The sequence below is a fragment of the Dreissena polymorpha genome, unplaced genomic scaffold, assembly GCF_020536995.1.
Source record: "Dreissena polymorpha isolate Duluth1 unplaced genomic scaffold, UMN_Dpol_1.0 chrUn002, whole genome shotgun sequence".
Lineage (NCBI taxonomy): Eukaryota > Metazoa > Mollusca > Bivalvia > Myida > Dreissenidae > Dreissena > Dreissena polymorpha.
In genome coordinates, this window is record NW_026273316.1 from 946,605 (window position 1) to 967,819 (window position 21,215).

The 21,215-nt window shown below is 32.6% G+C and overlaps 2 protein-coding genes and 1 long non-coding RNA gene across 3 annotated transcripts in view; 1 reads left to right on the plus strand and 2 right to left on the minus strand.

Annotated features, from left to right (window-relative positions):
• Positions 1-21,215, minus strand: part of LOC127863184 (uncharacterized) — a 352,983-nt gene that overhangs the window by 206,815 nt on the left and 124,953 nt on the right. The gene's annotated exons all lie outside the window — the stretch shown is intronic.
• LOC127863202 (uncharacterized) lies at positions 7,635-9,821 on the plus strand. The gene is made up of 3 exons (XR_008040990.1): positions 7,635-7,909; positions 8,273-8,457; positions 8,857-9,821. It is a non-coding gene; the product is annotated as an uncharacterized LOC127863202 (long non-coding RNA).
• LOC127863178 (uncharacterized) overlaps positions 20,706-21,215 on the minus strand; it is a 208,560-nt gene continuing 208,050 nt past the window's right edge. The window contains exon 13 of the mRNA XM_052402574.1: positions 20,706-20,798. The gene's annotated coding sequence lies outside the window, so the exon portion shown is untranslated. The remainder of the gene's footprint in view (positions 20,799-21,215) is intronic.

A 21,215-nucleotide genomic window follows, 5' to 3' on the forward strand; every position in this document is an offset into this window, starting at 1 on the left:
TCAAATACCAAAAATAACTCTCTATATGTGCATGCGAACTAGCTATAATTAAAGACGCCGTAACGTGGCTAAACGAACTTGAAACGCAAAAACGAACAAACTACGTGATTTTATCCGATTTTATTAGAGCATTGCAACACTAAACGCAGGCTCATCGAAAACGCACCCCGACTTAGTATGTGCAGTATTAAAAGGTTTTACGAAATTGGTAAATAAAAGCATCTCTCTTAAATTAGCATGGATGCTTAGTCATGTAGGCATTACGGGAAACAAACACGCCGATCAACTTGCCAAGATAGGATCCCATGAGGGCCTATCCTTCGTGTTAAAACCCAGCGCACGCAAACTTATCGCTATCATTTACCAAAAAGCGTACGATGAACATGACCGCCACTGGTCATTATTCTGCGCTGATCACTATTTATCATTAATTACTAACCATAGTCATAAGTTTCATATCTATAGCCCAATTTAACGGGAGGATAGAGTCTATAGTCGCATGCGTCTAAGGGTGACTAGATTGCACGGCGATTACTGCAAACATGTTCTCTGCCCCCAATAAATGCAACATTACAAACACGTTGGAACACCCATTCTTTATATGCCCGGTACATGCCTTACAACGACTAGACTTAGGTGCAAGGGTAATAGCAGCGTACAAAAATACAACTTCCATTAATCGCGACTTACTGTTAGTGCCGCCTAGCGGGATCGGCCCTATTGTAAGGCAACATGTTCTCAAATTTATGAGAGACATGTGATTCCTTGATAATATATAAGTGAACTAGATACGTCGTGTATAAATCGTGCAGATAAATATACCGATAACGAGAATCTACTGTGAATGCTTTATTGAATAAATCAATAATCTTACAGTATATATTCGTACTTCGCATTTACGGGAAGGGACAGCGACGTGGGGATTAGTAACAATGAATTCAAAATACACTATTGTTCATTTCTGATATATTATAAGGATCCTCATATATCCGAACTAATTTGTCGTAAACTATACACTAACAATAAATCATTTACTATTTAACCCATTTGCAAACAATACAAATCTAAATATTTCTTTCTCCGATTTATTTTTTTGGTGGAATTCAATTTTAAACTAGGAATATACCCTCATTTGATAAATGACATAAGCGATCTAAAATGCCAAGGCCCATTCTAAAAAATCTAGCGTTAACTTCAATAAATTACCTCCCCTAAGCTTATCGGAATGTTTAAAGAAAAAACGTACCGTATACGGATAAACGTGTTCCCCGCGAAGCGTGATGATGAACCGCGTGCCCGTGCCAGTCGTTCTCCAATAACGCAATGTCCATTGAGAGCAATTTATTCATTCGCACTGACGATAGTGTAATAAGAGACTTCAAGAAATCCTTTGTGGTATTTAACAGACTAGTGTATTTTGACAATTTAAATAAACTGTTGATAAGTACTCGGTAAATATTGTAGTGATATTTTCATTTACTTAATATCTAGATTGTATGATTGGACATATCATGCAGTTGTATGGTATATTAAATATAAATTGAATTGATAATATAATTTATTTACTAACATTTTGCTCATTGTTTTAATGCTGCATGACATGCATTATAACCATGCTTTATATAACTGATGCCTACGTTTCATTTGAACGTGATTAATATGCATGTCGTCATTTCGTTAAATCATATCGAACATATGGTTTATGAAAATGTTCCTCCGTTTATAATGGACTCAGAACAAGTTTGTTCTTATGTAAGCAGATTAATTGCAGTTTCAAATATTCTATTAATGACACTTTTTGACGAAATCGCTCTTAACATTGATTGCGTTAATCCTACTTAATATCATCATTGTATGTATGATATTATTCTAGCTCATATGATTAATGCATCTTCCAATTCAAAGACTGTTGATGACTTTTATAGCAACATCCTTTTAAACATAGTTCATGCTCTTCAAAATACGTGTACATACTTTTATCAACAAAATTGCATCTACAACTGTTACAAGACATTTGTAATCATTTAAGACAGGTATTTATATTCGTCAATTCCTCTATTTGGCGTCTACATATCAACGGACAGGAAAAACAGTTATTGAATAAGAAATCAAAAATTCAAATTATAATTTGAAATAATAAAATATGACGGAGTAGTGTTATATATTTTTTAATAAAAGCACCGATCACAAAATTGCTATTGGGATGCTTTACTGAAACCATTAGTATTTAATAATACACTTTACACTCATGTTAAAGTTTAATTTTTTGCATTTATTTGCTTTTTATTGAACATCGTACTTACCAGGATCTCATGCGAATTGGAAATTAGATATTTTGTTAAACTGCTTCTTTCAAGTTTTACAATGACTTGTGCTTATATCAACAAGAAAGGCAACCCAAACAAGCGTTTGGTAAAAATGCACTTTGATTTCAACCCGTGTTATATTACACATATTTCGTACAATTGCATTCTTCAAGATGAAAATATACAATTTGTCACCTCTGCTTGTTTGGTAATTTATTAAACAAAACTCAATGTTTACGCCTGAGCAATGAAACAATACAAAAGTCATCAAGAATAACAAGTCTGCAATAACGTGTCAATAGTACTACTAGTATAAATCAAATAATGTGAAATGACATGTTACGTTGTAAAGACATCGATACAAATATCTTCACATTACAGAATGTCTAATGGCGATGAACAATGTGTTGTTGACAAAGTCTGGAAAAGTTTATTGTTGTGCCTTTTATGCCATATCTGCAAAAATGTGCTTAGATGACACAAATACCATCCTCCTCCGTATCACCAACAGCCCCATACCCATCAGATCACCACCATCATCAGCATCAACATAATTGATATCATCATCATAGCCCTCATCGTCGTTATCGTCCTTATTATCATAATACATGTACATCACCGTGAATATCATCATCATGTTACCGAGATTATAATAATCAGAATGTGTAACTTAAATGTATTATTTACTTGTATTTTTGATTCCATATATAAAAACAGGGTACGTTTTTACAATCGTCAGTGGTGTTAGGATTGGTAAGTCGATGGCTTGCAAAGCCGCAAGTAGTGTGGCGTAAAATGAACCGTATCTGCCACATTGCTTATATTCTTCCGATATGAAAATAAAACATTACATCCATGTTTGTTCGATCAGTAATTTATAAATTTTCCCTGCATATGCGTCAGCGCCCTGTCGTCTGCACGAAGTACTAGAAAACGGAACAAACAGTTCACACTACAAACATGTGACGAACACAATGTTATTTTGCCCCATTATATCCGCGTAGTTTTATTATGTCTATATAGTGTATACTTGTAAAATGTAAAATTTTAGCGAACAATCTTAGTGGTGTAGTTGACATGGTGTCTCGAGATCGATCCCTACCAAGGCAGCGCTTGGCAGAACATTTAATAGAAGACAACAAGCATTGTATCTACTCAAACATATCGTCACAATAAGTTACTGTTTTGGCAAAAAATCTCAGTATGTCTTGGATTGATATTTTACAAATCATGTCGTTTATTCTTATCATTGAAAAGGACACAAAACATATTATGTAAGGTATATTCTCTCAGAGGATGCATTCTTTTCATTTGGCACCTATCTAGTGTTCGTACTTTCGGAAATACGCCTTAAATTGATGAAATCATCCGAAAATAGTACATGCATTTAGATAACGAAATGTAATTGACTTTCTATATTGTTGAATTTTTTTCAATGAGATCAAACATTCAAATATATAATTTAAAGTTCAAACAAATCGCTCGAAATTTTGAGCGGGGTTGTTTTCGGTCGCCGTTCGCAGTTAATTCGCATTGGTGTAATTTATTTACTGTCCATTTTAGACCAAAGGTGGTTCTGAGTTTGATCTCTAACCGGAGACAGTTTGTATTACTTACCTAACAATACATATCTACACAAAAGTGTTCCAATTACGCGAGGATTTCGTCACAATTTAATAAACGTGTTTACGCTTAAAGTAATCATCATTTGTCATCTATCATAATTCGATATCGTTTAATCTGCATGTGTTGTATTTCATCCGTTTCTTTCCCTTTCGTCTTGACAATTACCCAAAACTACCGCACTGGTTTAATATATAAATGAAACTATTTATAAAAAATAACAACGTTAAAGTACACTAATATTATTTAATAAACAAAAATGGATATTGTTCTTGACACAAACATGTTTCCTCATTTGAAGAACGTGCTAAGGTTTTATTGTTTAATAATTATAAATAATTAAAAGCAACGTTTTGAAAATTCGTTAAAAACTTTGCGAGATCGCAGTGGTTTAGTTGATATGGTGTCTGCCTTGGGGTGAAGATGTTTTGAGTTCGACCCCTACCCATTTACATGTTTTGCGTTGAGATTAAATTACTCAAAAAGACGACTAGTTCTGGTTATTCTTGAACTTGAATGCGTCTCAATACACGCGCGCTTTTGACGCAGTCAATCTTTAATAAGTATATTTATTCTTTATCCTGCATGGCCTAGGCTTGAGAATTCCCATTTCCCGATGTTAAATAAGAGTTTAAAAAACTCTTATTTTATAAAACATTATGATACTGTCCAATAAATACAAAACGTATTTAATCCACAGCATAATTTCGAGCCTTAGCTTATATATGCCTAACTAATTATTATTTATTTAATGTTCATTTATCAGGATTCTGAGATGTCGCAGTGGTGTAATGGTGTCCGCTATACGATATCAAGGTCGTGATTTCGATCCATACGAAATTCAGCGCTTGAAGGGTCTTTGTCAACACTTAGTTATTGTTTCACACAGGAAAGAAACCTCTTTCTTTTGGCTCAATCTATTGGGTAACAATATGCCTCGTTTCGGCAGCAATCGAAGTCGTCGAAGCGAGTTACAGTCTGCACGAGAACTACCAGAACTGTCATCTTGGCGGCCTAAAATCTCGAACCGATCAAAAGCGTCTATAGGAGACGGATCAACCTTATATTTGTAGTCAGCTTCATTTATGCATTTGGGGTTAAATAAAAGATACATCAACAGCAACAGCATGTATCTTTATTTGCTCACAATCAAACAAACATATCTTTAAACACTGATATACGGTGATACAATTTGTAAATGTCTATGAAAGATAATCAGCGATATCAATGAGATAAACTATCGCGAATGATTTGTTTTCCTGCGCAGTTCTTACCTGCATCAAACCCATATCGAAGCATCCAAAATATAAAGTCAAGTTGATGGGATAATTGTAATTTAACCAGATAAAACGTTACCGTTAATATTAAACACATAAATACTCTATTATGTACTTGCAATGTTGTTGCATACGACGAATATGTTCTTTCAACATATATCTTATCTAACAATATTTAGTTTCGCCTTAACACGAAAGCGTTGAAATGACGATTTCCTAACTGGCTGCCCCGCGCATTGATTGTGATCCCGTGCGTGATGGAATGTAATGCATTTAAATAGAGGTCACGATGGTATTGCTGAAATCACGTCTTATGTAAAACTCAATACGTTACAGGAACTTATTCACAGAGCAGTGTGTGTTTTAAGTGTTTGTCAATTCGCTCAATTGCTGACTTTAAACCACGGGACTGTAGAGCTACGTTTAAATGACACGAATATAATTTAAGAAAGAGAACAAGATTGACCCTGGCGGGAATGAGAACAGAATCAGCCACACTCATTCAATCGTAACTATGGTTTCGAATTTGTAAGGCTTAATAATTTTATCAATTTCAAATGATTCATATTCATACACGAAAATGTTGTTTTTTCATCATTAGTCCACGTCCTATGTGATTTTTTTATCTCGTCTTTTTTGTAATCGTTTGAATCCGTGACAAATAGTTGGCAAATTGTCATGTCTACCATTATGTAAATGTGTGCATGTTTTGTACATGGCTTATGCAGAGTTGGTATATTTCCTTTTTTTCACAAATATGAAACTTTCGTTTATTCATTCGGGTTAAATGTTCTCAAGACTTCATTGGACACTAACAAAGGTCCACCTTAAATTATTTTTTACATAACGCCAGCAGAACCGAGTGAATAAACTTCATTTATTCCAGTGGCTTTTTTTAGATTTAATCCCCAGAAAATTGGCAACGTCTTTAAAGAATAGGATGTAACACTGCTCAGTGTATGGGGATGCGGACTATTATCTGCATGTTCATACGACCCAGTTACAATTATGCATAGCCAGACTTTCCCCGTCAGTGCTGGATCAGTAAACCGTCAGGCGAAGACGGAATGTACACTCAATAAACGCCTTATGTTGATAACACAGTATCGGTTGCAAGTTATCAAATAACACGAACATGAATGAAATGAATGAAAACATATTGTGTAATGCCATTTGGCTTTTATTGTGAGAAACAACTACCGAAATAGTATAGATTCCATAATTGAAGGGAAATGGTTAAATTATCTAGCCACATATGTGTTACATATGCAAGCCAGAATAGGCTACTGACATTTACCAGTTTACTATAAATAACACCTTGTGACTTTAATTTTCTATCGGAAAATATCGTGGTTTGATTTTCCATTTACAAGACGCGATGAGATTTTAAAAGACATGCCTTATGCAAAAATGGGCCTCATGCAATATGCTGCCTGCGTAGCTTCAGTACAGCCTGTGCATTAGCACAGTCTTTTTAGGACATGCATACTGAAAAGGCTACTCAGGAGATACCACGAAACCTTGTGTGTTTTTTTATAGCGAAAAGTGTAGCCCCTGACCAGACTGCACTGCTTGACTTGAGCTACGCTGGCTGCTTATGCCATACGACCAATTTTCGCCCGACGCTGATGTAACAGTGTTATTTGAATGTATGGAAATAAAACGGTGTCTTAATCAAATATCAACATACTATATGTTTGAATGACAAAGAAATGTATTTATTATTAACCATGTGAGGACACCTATGATGTGATCTCATGTAGTAAAATCTGTATCTAAGAACACTAGTATCTGGTTAAATTTACCTGCACTTCAAACATTTCATGCGGTGGATATGCGACTTTAAAGTGAAAAGAAAACACAACAATACGTAAACCTTTGTTTTTAATTTAATAACACAGAAACGTGAATGTTCTAATTTTATTTCAAAGTCAGGATATACGCCAAATTTTATTTTAAAAGATATTTCTTGTTTATCGATAGTCTAAATGTACTTTAAAGTTTTGTTACAGTTGTTTATAAAGCCAAAGTGTCCAAACATTAAACTGTGTCATCCAATGAATGGTGTTTATTTTTTTAGAGAAAAGAAATGCACAACTGAACTATTTAGTATTCTACGAAAAAACACTGTTTATAGAAATAGTTGTCCAAAACAAACTTGAGTAGTGTAATATGCTTTATCTTATAACAACAACCACAATGCGAGACTATACACAATATTTAATTTTATAAGCAAGACAAAATAAACGAATCACAATCACTTAAGGTATTAGCACTCTAATGAACTTCGTGCAATATCGCCTTATTTCGTACATATCCGTCACTCCGAACGTAATCCGGGTATGTGCGGAAAACTACGAATATTCTATAAATACGCTATGAAATACTAAATGTAGGACCCGCTCACTAAGTAAAATGACAACAAATATGGCCGACATTGTACCTGACGGATTGGGTCGTTTAAAGAAAAAGCAATTTGCTATCTTGAAAGAGAAAGATTCATAAACGTGCTATTGTTGTTCATATTAATGTGACTGGAGTTAATGATAAACGCCAACTAATGCATGGAAGTGTTGATATTTATGAAGAAAACGATTCCTGGAAATATGAATGTCAAATCTTGAAAATTTTCACCACTGTCAAGAATAACGTTTAGAACCCGTGTCACTAACAAAATGTAATATTGTTGGTGAGCAGTAAAAGGTGATATTGGCGGATAAAGTGGCTTTATGTTTGTGTGATGACTGTAGCCATGTAAACGGGTTATCGTACGGCAAAACCCATCACGTAAAGGCTAACAGATGCTCTCATTTTGAAAAAGAAAATATGCCATGTAAGGAAAAAGTTCTGTTGTAAATGCATGGAAATCAAGGACAGCATATTTGAATTTTGTGACCAAGTAATGATGTTTTCCTCAAACAAACAACAAAAGTATATTATGTCCCAAATACTAAAATTACTATTCTGACTGAAAATGATATGTCAATGACTGCTGCGTGTGTGATCTCCTAAATTATGTATTATGGTTATCCAAAGTAAAATGCTGCATATTTATTATCTTTTCAGCAATGATCAACAACATTGCCCCATGATTGGTGGTCCAGGAAGGGTTAATTACTTTTTGTCAACACTGAATGTTCCAACGATCAATTGAACTTAAAGAAAATATAAATACATGCGGGTAGGACCATTCATCAAGTGTCAACTATCTCCTTTACAGCAGACAGGCTTATAAGATGGAAATGAAGCAGGTATTTCACGTGCTATGCCGTGAAGGTCTGAATAAATAAAAACAATGGCGTATATCATAATGGATTATGTCACACTTCTCATGAAACACTAACGTCAGTTCTTACTCCTATACAAGTGCTTGTGTATTTGACATCCGTATATGATTGTTTTGTTAAATAACATGATGAAAATGTTGTCAATTTATAGAAACAACTTTGAGAAGGCTTATTGAAGCCAAATAAATAAGAAAATACCAATAATAAAATTAATAAATACAAATGGTTTAAATCATTCATACACAATTTGCAATTATGCATAATTTTCTTCGAATTAAACCTATTGAAGTTCTTATGAACCTGTCTGAATATAACAACTAGGCAAATATCAACTTCCAAGGGACAATGGTGTTATCTTTTCAGTGATATGCTGATTACCTGTACAGGAGGAAAATGAAACCAGACAGATTATGGACTCAAATGCAACCCAGAAACAAGCTAGGAACTTGCAGTCACTGAGTGTTCTTGTTAACAGTCATGTGTTCAATGGTGCAACAACATAAATATTATAGCTGGCTCTGGACTAAGCCTTATGCATCTTAAAATGATCTTCTACGCCATGGTCTCAAGAACATTGTCATAATGAATAACTCTGACGGTCAGCCCAGGGTCACCAATGCCAAGCGTCTTTTGGAGACACTTATTCCAACCTGTCGAAGTTCTTCAAAAAACTTCCATGACAATCATGTATTTGTTTTGTTTGTCATAGTAAGTTAATGTTATCACTAGTATCAATACTTTTTGATAAATTGATAAATCTATTTTCCTTTAAACGTGTATGATTGAATGATTAAATGTGTCTTGTTACTTAATTATTAATGTTCTTATTTCCCTGTAACATTTTCAAGTCTTATTTATAGAAGAACGCATTTCACATGCAATTTCAAACTAGGTTAGCAAATCTTACTGCACTGAGTAGTTTCCATGTCTGACACATGATATAAGAGATGTTAATATGTTTATGAGTTTATTATAGGCTTTTCCTATTTTTTATCTATTTATAATAATTTTTGAACATTTAGCTCATCTTTATGCTCACATATAAAAATCTGAAATTCAGTATGGCGTTTCTGGAAAAGGGGGGTACCCTTAATTGTAAAGCAGGAAGTTTTCGTTTTCACTGGTGACCCCCATTTTTTTTTTTTTATTCAAACATACATTATAGATGATTTGTATGTTCGAAGATTGTAATTTCCTTTTGCCATTTTTTTTACAATTTATTTAAAAAAGACTCGTGACTTAAGATTGCATTTTTTCTCGTTTTCCGAAGGATGATGACATCACTTGTTAGTTTATATTTTCTTTATTCCTTTTCTCACATGTTATAATCTATCATATTTGAATATATTATGCTTTTATCTATTAATACATACTAAAAAAATGTTGTTTGTTCAATATTTGGATTAATGAGAGTGAATTTTGTAAATACATGGTTCAGAAAAATGAAGAAAAAAATATTTGGGGGGTTCAAAACTGAAAATGTAAAAAAATATATATTGTACGGTGAATTGTATTGTAGAGGCCCAGGATACTTTAAAATTAATATCAGCATCTTATTAGATACACAATATCAAACGCAAATAAAACAAGAAATATTCAATACAGTTCGAAATAATAAAGAAGCGAACCCAAACACCTTATGGGAAGTAATTAAAGGAAACATACGTAACACAACAATTAGATACACATCATTTAAACAAAAAGAAACACACAAACTTGAAACTGAAACCATTAAAATCATTGAAACACTTGAAAAACAATTACATGAAACAAACACAAACGATACCAAAGCCATTGAAAATGAAATAACTTTAAAAAAAACAAGTATTAGAAGGAATTTATCATACACATCTCAATGGAATTATACTACGAGCACGTGCACAGCATGTTAAGCACAATGAAAAAAAAAATACTTCGCAAACATCGAAAAACGTAGAAGTGAACAAAAAACTGTACACAAATTAGTAGTCAATGGCGAAGATATAATAAACAGAACTCAATTACTAGAAGAAAAACGTTTATTTTTCGAAACCCTTTATAAACGAAAAAATGTTGAAAATAACACCCTTTTTAAAATCACACATCATGCTTTAAATCAAGAAGAAAAACTACTGTGCGACGGATTACTAAATGAATATGAATGTGGATTAGCACTAAAACAAATGCAAAATAACAAAAGTCCAGAATCTGATGGTATCACAATCGAATTTTATAAAATATTCTGTAATGATATTAAAATACATTTAATTAATTCACTTAACTATTCAGTTAACACCAACAACTTAACTACGTTATACAAACAAGGTATAATATCACTCATTCCAAAACCTGGAAAAAAACTTAGAATCCTTATCAAACTGGCGCCCGATTAGTTTACTGAACAATGATTATAAAATTGCAACTAAAAGTATATCAAACAGAATTAAACAAATATTACCATCAATCATTTCAAGATCTCAATCTGGTTTCATTAAAGGACATTACATTGGTGAAAACGTACGTCTGATACAAGAATGCATAAATTATTTTAACAAACCAAACAATTCTGGCTTCATTTTCTTTGCAGACTTCGAAAATGCTTTTGATTCACAAGACCATTCGTTTATGTTCTCCTGCTTAAAAAATATGAATTTTGGTGAAAGTCTAATTAATTGGGTTAAACTATTTTATACTGATATTAACAGTATAATAATCAACAATGGCTTTTTCTCAAACAGTTTTCACATCGAACGAGGAGTAAGACAAGGATGTCCACTTTCATCCTCGCTATTTATTACATGCATCGAGTATCTATCACACTATTTCCATCAAATACACATATAAAAGGAATATCGCTAGAACATGATGAAGAAATTAAACAGTCCCTATTTGCTGACGATGCAACTTACTTTTTAAATGACAGTAGTGACTCATTCAATAATCTTATAGAATCGCTTACCCTTTTTTGGAATAGCATCGGGTCTTAAACTAAACAAATGTAAATGCACTGTGCTACGAGTAGGTTAATTTAAACAAAGCAATATCCATCTTAAAAAATAAATGAAATTAAACTGGACATCAGATGAAGCAACAACGTAAGGAATTACCTTTACAAACAATGAAAATGAAACAATTATAGAAAACGTATTTCCTAAATTACAAAAATTCAAAAATTGTTTAAAATCATGGCAGCATCGTAAACTTACACTTATCGGAAAAAAACACCTTGTTGAAAACGTTTGCACTCCCTAAATTAATTTGTACACTAACAGTTCTCCCAAACCCACAAAATGATATTATTGAAGATATAAAATCAGAAATATTTAATTTCATATGAGACGGTAAACCTGATAAAATTAAGCGAACTCAATTAATTATATCAGTAGAATATGGAGGTTTCAGACTAACTGATATATATATTCATTCCTGAATGCAATCAAATGCAGTTGGGTTAAAAGAAAGTTAGATAATACGAATACGAGTAAATGGAACTTATTCTACCAGAAAATTCTTAAAACATATGGTGACTCCTTACTTTTTGAATGCAATATCGACAATAATATCTTAGATGAAACCAAAAACATATTTCTATCGAATGTTCTATCGGCATGGTGTAAAGTTACTCATAATTTAGAAACCAAAATAAACAGTAAAATCATTATATGGAACAGTAAAGACATAACCACTCACAATAAAACGTTTTTCTACAAACAATGGTTCGAACGAAACATAAAATATGTAGATCAATTGTACGACTACAGAATAAACGACTTCTATTCTTTTGATAACTTATGCTACATATTCGGAATACCTACAAGTAATTTCCTGATGTACTACACATTGATAAAAAGTATACCAATACATATTAAAGCTGTAACCAATACAAATTAAACACCATGTACTCAAAAAAAATTCGTTAAAAAAACATTATTGCAAAACAAAACAAAACGAACACAATATTTTACACACTTCAACTTAAAACGCCTGCCGAAATCTCTAAAGCTCAAACTAAATTGCAAACTCTTCTTGGAGAAAAAGAACTTAATTGGAAACAAATATTTGTCATGCCATATAAATCAAGTACTGTTAGCACACTGATTTTCAATATAAATACATCCAGAGAATCATAGCTACAAAAACATACCTTTTTAAGTGCAACCCATCCAACACAAATCTTTTCACCTTTTCTGGGAGTGTAAACAAATTCAATCTCTATGGAATCAATTGACTAACTTTCTAGAGAAACAACAATTAAATGTTAAACTATCTCTCTTAAATATCAGTTTAGGAATAAATACATTCAAAATACAAGAGATTAATAACGCTGTGAATTATATAATTATATTAATGAAATATTTAATATTCAGCACGAAATACAGAAAACAAATACCTACAATGAACAGTTTTATCAATTATTTAAAATGGAAGATTCACATTGAAAAAGAAATTGCCCTAAACAATGATACACTTCATATATTTGAACACAAATGGAAAAACATTAAACTTTCATAAACAAGTCCAATCTGTTTTCTACCCGCTTTATGCAACTCATCCTTATTCATAACTATTATTTTTGTTGTTGTTTTTTTGTGTTGTTTTTTACAAACAACCAAAGAAACAAACGTATATTAACCCTTTTTTAATCAAAAGGAAATCACAAGGTCAAAAAGTAGATATTAGCATATCTTGTATAGCATGTTTGAGCATTATTGCTGCTACATGGTATCACTTTATTTTATGATCCTATACATTTATACATTGTATGTCTTATATTGAATAAAACAAAAGAAAAAAAAAAGAAATGTCATCTTGGCCACCTAAAATCTCGAACCGGACAAAAGCGTTTATAGAAGACGGGCCAAGCTTGTAATGTAGTAAATTTGATTTAGTCATTGAGGGTTAAATACCAGAAACATCAATAATATCAGCATGTTACTGTATTTGCTCACAGATAAACACATATCTTAAAACACTGATATACGGCGTATAAATTTGTAGATGTCTCTGAAAGATTATACGCTATATCAATTAGATCACATATTGCGGATGATTCGTTTTCATGCGCAGTTCTTAACTGCATCAAACCCACATCAATAGCCGGGTGTCGCGCCAATTTTGGTGAATCACTTTTCGTGACTATCAGCGTCAGTGCTGGATCAGTAAATCGTCAGAGGAAAACGGAATGAGCTATCAACAAGCAAATTCTAGGAATTGATATCCCCCGCCAATATGCTTCTGGACACAAAAGCATTTTTTCAAGATACAAAGGGCCATAACTCCGTTATACATAGATGGTGAACAATGCCATTTGGCGTGCATAATACTCTTATCCATATATATACTCATACCAAGTTTCAATGAAATCCGCCAAAGCACTTCCAAGATATGGCTCCGGACACACAAAAAAGAATTTTTTCAAGATACGAAGGGCCATAACTCCGTTATTAACAGATGGTGTACAGTGTCATTTGGCGTGCATCATCCTCTTATTCATATATATACTCATACCAAGTTTCAATGAAATCCACCAAAGCACTTCCAAGATATGGCTCCGGACGGAAAGACGGACGGACGGAAAGACGGACGGACCGACGGACGAACAACGCCAAAACAATATCCCACGCCTATAGCGGGGAATAATAAACGCCTTATTTTGATAACACAGTAATGGTTGCAAGAAATTTAATAACACGAAAGGGAAAGAAATGAATGAAAACCTAATGGGTTAATGCCATGTGTCTTGTATTGTGAGAAAAAACTACCGAAATAGAATAGTGTCGATGATAGAAGGGAAATGTGACGTATGCAAGCCAGAATAGGCTACCGGCATTTGCCAGTTTGCTATAAATAACTTCGTTTGACATCAATTTTCTATCGGAAAGTATCGTGGTTTGATTTTCCATTTACAAGACGCGATGAGATTTTAAAAGACCTGCGTTATGCAAAAATTGGTCTCATGCAATATGCTGCCTGCGTAGCTTCAGTACAGCCTGTGCATTAGCACAGTCTTGTAAGGACATGCATACTGAGTAAGATACTCAGGAGATACCACGAAACCTTGCGTGTTTTTTTATATCGAAAAGTGTAGCCCCTGACCAGACTGCACTGCTTGACTTGAGCTACGCTGGCTGCTTATGCCATACGACCAATTTTCGCACGACGCTGATGTAACAGTGTTATTTGAATGTATGGAAATAAAACGGTGTCTTAATCAAATATCAACATACTATATGTTTGAATGACAAAGAAAAGTATTTATTATTAACCATGTGAGGACACATATGATGTGATCTCATGTAGTAAAATCTGTATCTACGAACACTACTTTCTGGTTTAATATACCTGCAGTTCAAACATTTCATGCGGTGGATATGTGACTTTAAAGTGAAAAGAAACCACAACAATACGTAAACCTTTTTTTAAATTTAATAACACAGAAACGTGAATTTTCTACCTTTATTTCAAAGTCAGGATATACGCCAAATTTTATTTTAAAAGATATTTCTTGTTTATCGATAGTCTAAATGTACTTTAAAGTTTTGTTACAGTTGTTTATTAAGCTAAAGTGTCCATACATTAAACTGTGTTATCCAATGAATGGTGTTTATTTTTTTAGAGAAAAGAAATGCACAACTGAAATATTAAGTATTCTGTAGTTTCTACGAAAAAACACTGTTTATAGAAATAGTTGTCCAAAACAAACTTGAGTAGTGTAATATGCTTTATCTTATAACAACAACCACAATGCGAGACTATACACAATATTTAATTTTATAAGCAAGACAAAATAAACGAATCACAATCACTTAAGGTATTAGCACTCTAATGAACTTCGTGCAATATCGCCTTATTTCGTACATATCCGTCACTCCGAACGTAATCCGGGTATGTGCGGAAAACTACGAATATTCTATAAATACGCTATGAAATACTAAATGTAGGACCCGCTCACTAAGTAAAATGACAACAAATATGGCCGACATTGTACCTGACAGATTGGGTCGTTTAAAGAAAAAGCAATTTGCTATCTTGAAAGAGAAAGATTCATAAAAGGGCTATTGTTGTTTATATTTATGTGACTGGAGTTAATGATAAACGCCAACTAATGCATGGCAGTGTTGATATTTATGAAAAAAAAGGATTCCTGGAAATACGAATGTCAGACTCAAACGCTTGAAAATTTTGACCACTGTCAAGAATAACGTTTAGAACCCGTGTCACTTACAAAATTTAATATTGTTGGTGAGCAGTAAAAGGGGATATTGGCGGATAAAGTGACTTTATGTTTGTGTGATGACTGTAGCCATGCGAACGGGTTATCGTACCATCACGTAAAGAAGACTCTTCAACTTTTCAAGAAAGGAATGCCTTGTTTTGCTATGAACACCAAGCTCGGAACAGGAAGGTACATGGATTATGCAATATTTTTTTTTAAGTATAACAGTTTCATTATTCATTATTGTAGTAAAGTAGATTTTGTAGGAAAAGTGCACCTTGTCAGTGATTTTTACCACATACTCATGCTAACATTCAACTTCGTACTGTCAACAATCGTACTCGATTATTACTGTCAGGCGCTTGTCTGGAAAACAGTGTGTTAGTTTTTTTTAAAGTATGTGCAAAGAATGAGTTAATTAATTTTAAAAGATAAAAGGTCTACAGGAAAAACTAAGGTTAAAAACAGAAGTAAAGGGTCTAGAGTGAATGAGAATCCAATCGACTGACATAGGTCAGTAGATTGGGGCTGGACTGTATATAGGTAGGTAGACCGTTCCATAGCCTGATAGCCCTGGGAAAGAAGGAGTTTAAGTGGTAATTTGTTCTGGAATGTGGGATTAGGTAATTAATGTTTCTGGTGGGAATAAGATGGTGATGATCCACTGCAACTAATTCATTTCTGATTTTATAAAACATTACTAGAGTGGCCTGGCGTCTTCTATATTCTAGGGTTTTCCAATTTAGGGCCAAAATCATATCGGAGATACTACTGGTGTAGCTGTAATCATTAAGTATGTAACGGGCTGCAGATCTCTGAATCATTTCAATTTTGTGTATAAGGTATTTTTGCCAGGGATCCCAGACTGTGGAACAGTATTCAACTTGGGGGCGTACATATGTTTTATAAGCAGCTTCTTTGGCCTTTTTATTGTCAGTTTTGACATTCCTTTTAATGAAACGGAGAGTATTTTTACGCCTTTGAGGTAATGTTGTTTAGATGAGGGGCCCAATTGAGATATTGACCTAAGGTGACTCCTAAATATGTGGACTGTTCATTTGCTAACATTTGCTCTCATTTTGAAAAAGAAAATATGCCATGTAAGGAAAAAGTTGTGTTGTAAATGCATGAAAATCAAGGACAGCATATTTGAATTTTGTGACCAAGTAATGATGTTTTCCTCAAACAAACAACAAAAGTATATTATGTCCCAAATACTAAAATTACTATTCTGACTGAAAATGATATGTCAATGACTGGTACTTGTGTGATCTCCTAAATTATGTATTATGGTTATCCAAATTAAAATGCTGCATATTTATTATCTTTTCAGCAATGATCAACAACATTGCCCATGATTGGTGGTCCAGGAGTGGTTAATTACTTTTTGTCAACACTGAATGTTCCAACGATCAATTGAACTTAAAGAAAATGGAAATATATGCGGGTAGGACCATTCATCATGTGTCAACTATCTCCTTTACAGACAGGCTTATAAGATGGAAATGAAGCAGGTATTTCACGTGCTATGCCGTGAAGGTCTGAATAAATAAAAACAATGGTGTATATCATAATGGATTATGTCACACTTCTCATGGAACACTAACGTCAGTTCTTACTCCTATACAAGTGCTTGTGTATTTGACATCTGTATATGATTGTTTTGTTAAATAACATGAAGAAAATGTTGTCAATTTATAGAAACAACTTTGAGAAGGCTTATTGAAGCCAAATAAATAAGAAAATACCAACTATTTTTATTTAAATAAATACAAATGGTTTAAATCATTCATACACTTATACAAGTGTATGCATAATTTTCTTCGATTTAAACTTATTGAAGCTCTTATGAACCTGTCTGAATATAACTACTAGGCAAATATCAACTTCCAAGGAACAATGGTGTTATCTTTTCAGTGATATGCTGATTACCTGTACAGGAGGAAAATGAAACCAGACAGATTATGGACTCAAATTCAACCCAGAAACAAGCTAGGAACTCAGTCATTGAGTGTTCTTGTTTACAGTCATGTGTTCAATGGTGCAACAACATAAATATTATAGCTGGCTCTGGAATAAACCTTATACATCTTATAATGATCTTGGACGCCATGGTCTCAAGAACATTTTCATAATGAATAACTCTGACGGTCAGCCCAGGGTCACCAATGCCAAGCGTCTTTTGGAGACACTTATTCCAACCTGTCGAAGTTCTTCAAAAAACTTCCATGACAATCATGTTTTTGTTTTGTTTGTCATAATAAGTTAATGTTATCAGTAGTATCACTACTTTTTGATAAATTGATAAATCTATTTTCCTTTAAATCGTGTATGATTGAATGATTAAATGTGCCTTGTTACATAATTATTAATGTTCTTATTTCCTTGTAACATTTTCAAGTCTTATTTATAGAAGAACGCATTTCACATGCAATTTTAAGCTATGTTAGCAAATCTTACTGCACTGAGTAGTTTCCATGTCTGACACATGATATAAAATGTGTATGTATGTTAATATGTTTATGAGTTTATTATAGGCTTTTCCTCTTTTTTATCTATTTATAATAATTTTTGAACATTAAGCTCATCTTTATGCCCACATATAAAAATTTCAAATTCAGTATGGCGTTTCTGGAAAAGGGGGGTACCCTTGATTGTAAAGCAGGAAATTTTCGTTTTCACTGGTGACCCCCATTTTTTTCTTTATGTTTCATTCAAGCATACATTATAGATGATTTCCATGTTCGAAGATTGTAATTTCCTTACGCCATTTTTTTACAATTTATTTTAAAAAGACTCGTGACTTAAGATTGCAATTTTTCTCGTTTTCCGAAGAATGATGACATCACTTGTTAGTTTATATTTCCTTTATTCCTTTTCTCACATGTTATAATCTATCATATTTGTATATATTATGCATTTATCTATGAATACATACTAAAAAAGTGTTTTTTGTTCAATATTTGGATTAATGAGAGTGAAGTTTGTAAATACATGGTTCAGAAAAAATGGAGAAAAACATATTTGGGGGGTTCCAAACTGAAAATGTCAAAAAAAAAATATTGTACGGTGAATTGTATTTAAACTATAATGATCAATGCAGAATACCACAACACTAAGAAATATGCGAAGAAAGAAGAGAAAATCAACTCTAAAAATACCCTTAACAGTAATGTCACATATTGCAGATATTTACAAAAGCAATTCAAAAAATGCATTGGGGCAGTTTCCATAGAGTTTATACACCCTATATCTACTAATGAAAAATGTATATTTAAAGAAGATGAACAAATCAAGACGTGATTTAAACATTTCATCTTACAGTATCAATATAGCCCATTACTTGTTTGCTTGTATAATAACAATCTTTTTGGCTAAACATGCATACCAATAATTGCAAAATTTGTATTTTGTTTTCTATGTATCAATTCGATATATCTATAAATGACACACAATTTACACATATAAAGTCATTTTCAGTTGTTCAACAACAGAACAAACATGTTTTATGCATTCCATTAAAGTTCAATATAAACAACCACAATTTTAGTAAAGCTGGATTGAAGACATACGTGTATATGTATGCTTCAGTTTTAAATAAAGAGATTACGGAAACTGAACCATAGTGAATTCGCTCCACTGACGGTGTGGAACAGTCAACATCACACAAACTGTAACAAAACTGGCAAAATTACACAATTCTTTATCAGCAATATGTCAATACTAAATATAATATTATTGTTGAAATATACTATTTCATGAAGAGGTATTTTGAGCAGAACATTTACTTATAATCGTCACAATTACAAAACTTTACGCACTGTCAGGTCATGATAATTTAATGAATTTCAATAAATGCCATAACTGATGCATTTTGTTATTACACATAGTGTTTGTGTAACAATAAGTATCACAATTTACCTAAACCATTACTTCATGAAACAAGCATATATTTTTTAAAGTGTTTATTTCACAAAGTCCTTTTAGACATTCACATATGGCAAAGTATATAGTGCAAAATAATTTGAAATTCTGTATGTATTTACTTGTTATGTTGAGTTGTAAAACACAATTATTATCTAACAAAATATATATCGTTGTTTTTATTTTTTAAGCAAATAATAGTACTCGCTAATATTACCAATAGAGGCCATTGCAATTCTTTGCAATTGTTAGCATATGACATCACTCTCCCTTAATCAAAGTATTATTTTTCTTTAGTTAATGTAAAAGAAGTTATACATTTTAAATAGTTGCTCAATTTTATTCAATGAAAAACATTTCATATAACAATGTGTTTCTATTGCCTTAACTATCTTTTTCTCTTCAGAATATGTGATGTTGCATTATTTAAACAGTTTAATACATATATGAGCTATCACACAAGCAATATTGTTTTATAACAATAGTTTGTACAAATAAATGTAAACAGTGAGTTTGTCGTATAACAATGGCAACAATAAATGTTAAATTAACATTGAAAATACCATTGTTTTGCTGTTACTCTATGTATAAATGGCAAAATACACCTATACAATGTATACAGTGATCAAAAATCTTGGTTAAGTTACTCACTGATTTAAGAGGATTCAATCTGGTCGTCTAAATTTGTATATACACATATAAAGCATAATCAACTATTCTGTCCGAAAACAAATGTTAACACTTATGAGAATGTAAGTCTTTGATCTAACAACACAAATTAACAAACATAACTTTTGCAATTATTCATAAAACGTATCTTTTTTCCAAATATTTATTGAATTCTCAGTTTCATTCAAAATGGGGCTGTTCACATGACTTTCTGGCTTTCCACTAGTTGTGAATGATTTGTCATTCTGCCATTTCGATGTGAACAATGACATCCATTTTCCAACCGTCAACAATTCAAAGATTAAACCTGTCTGAGTAAGTGCTTAGAGACAAGCACATCTTTAAATATATATATATATATATATATATATATATATATATATATATATATATATATATATATATATATATATATATATATATATGAGCTTCTAAAGTTTTATTGGGGTCAATAGGGTAACAACTGCTGCGACAGGCTGTGTTTCTGATTGACCGGTTTGATTTCGCCCATATGCGTCTGAAAAAAGAAAGACACATTTCTGAAAATGTCCGTTTTTCATTTTTATTTTTGATACCAATGAAAAAAAGAACAAGCACAGACTGTCAAGGGATGTTACAAATTATCTGATTTGAATCCATAGATGGAATGATGGTCTTGAGACTATTGATAAAGTAATAATTGATAATACATATTTAAGGTGAAGTATAACCTCTTTATTACCAAATACTCTGGGATAAGATTAAAAAAGATACTTTAAGCCATTGGACAATTTTTAACTTATTATTGATGACAATAAGCAAGGACCAATTATCCGATGGCCCCAAAAACATGCATTGGGCGAGAATTTGTTTTTTTTTAACTCAAATGTCTTTTGGAAAGCAGGAAAAATAGTTTTCCGCAATGCATCCAAATTTTAAAACTAAAACAAAATAA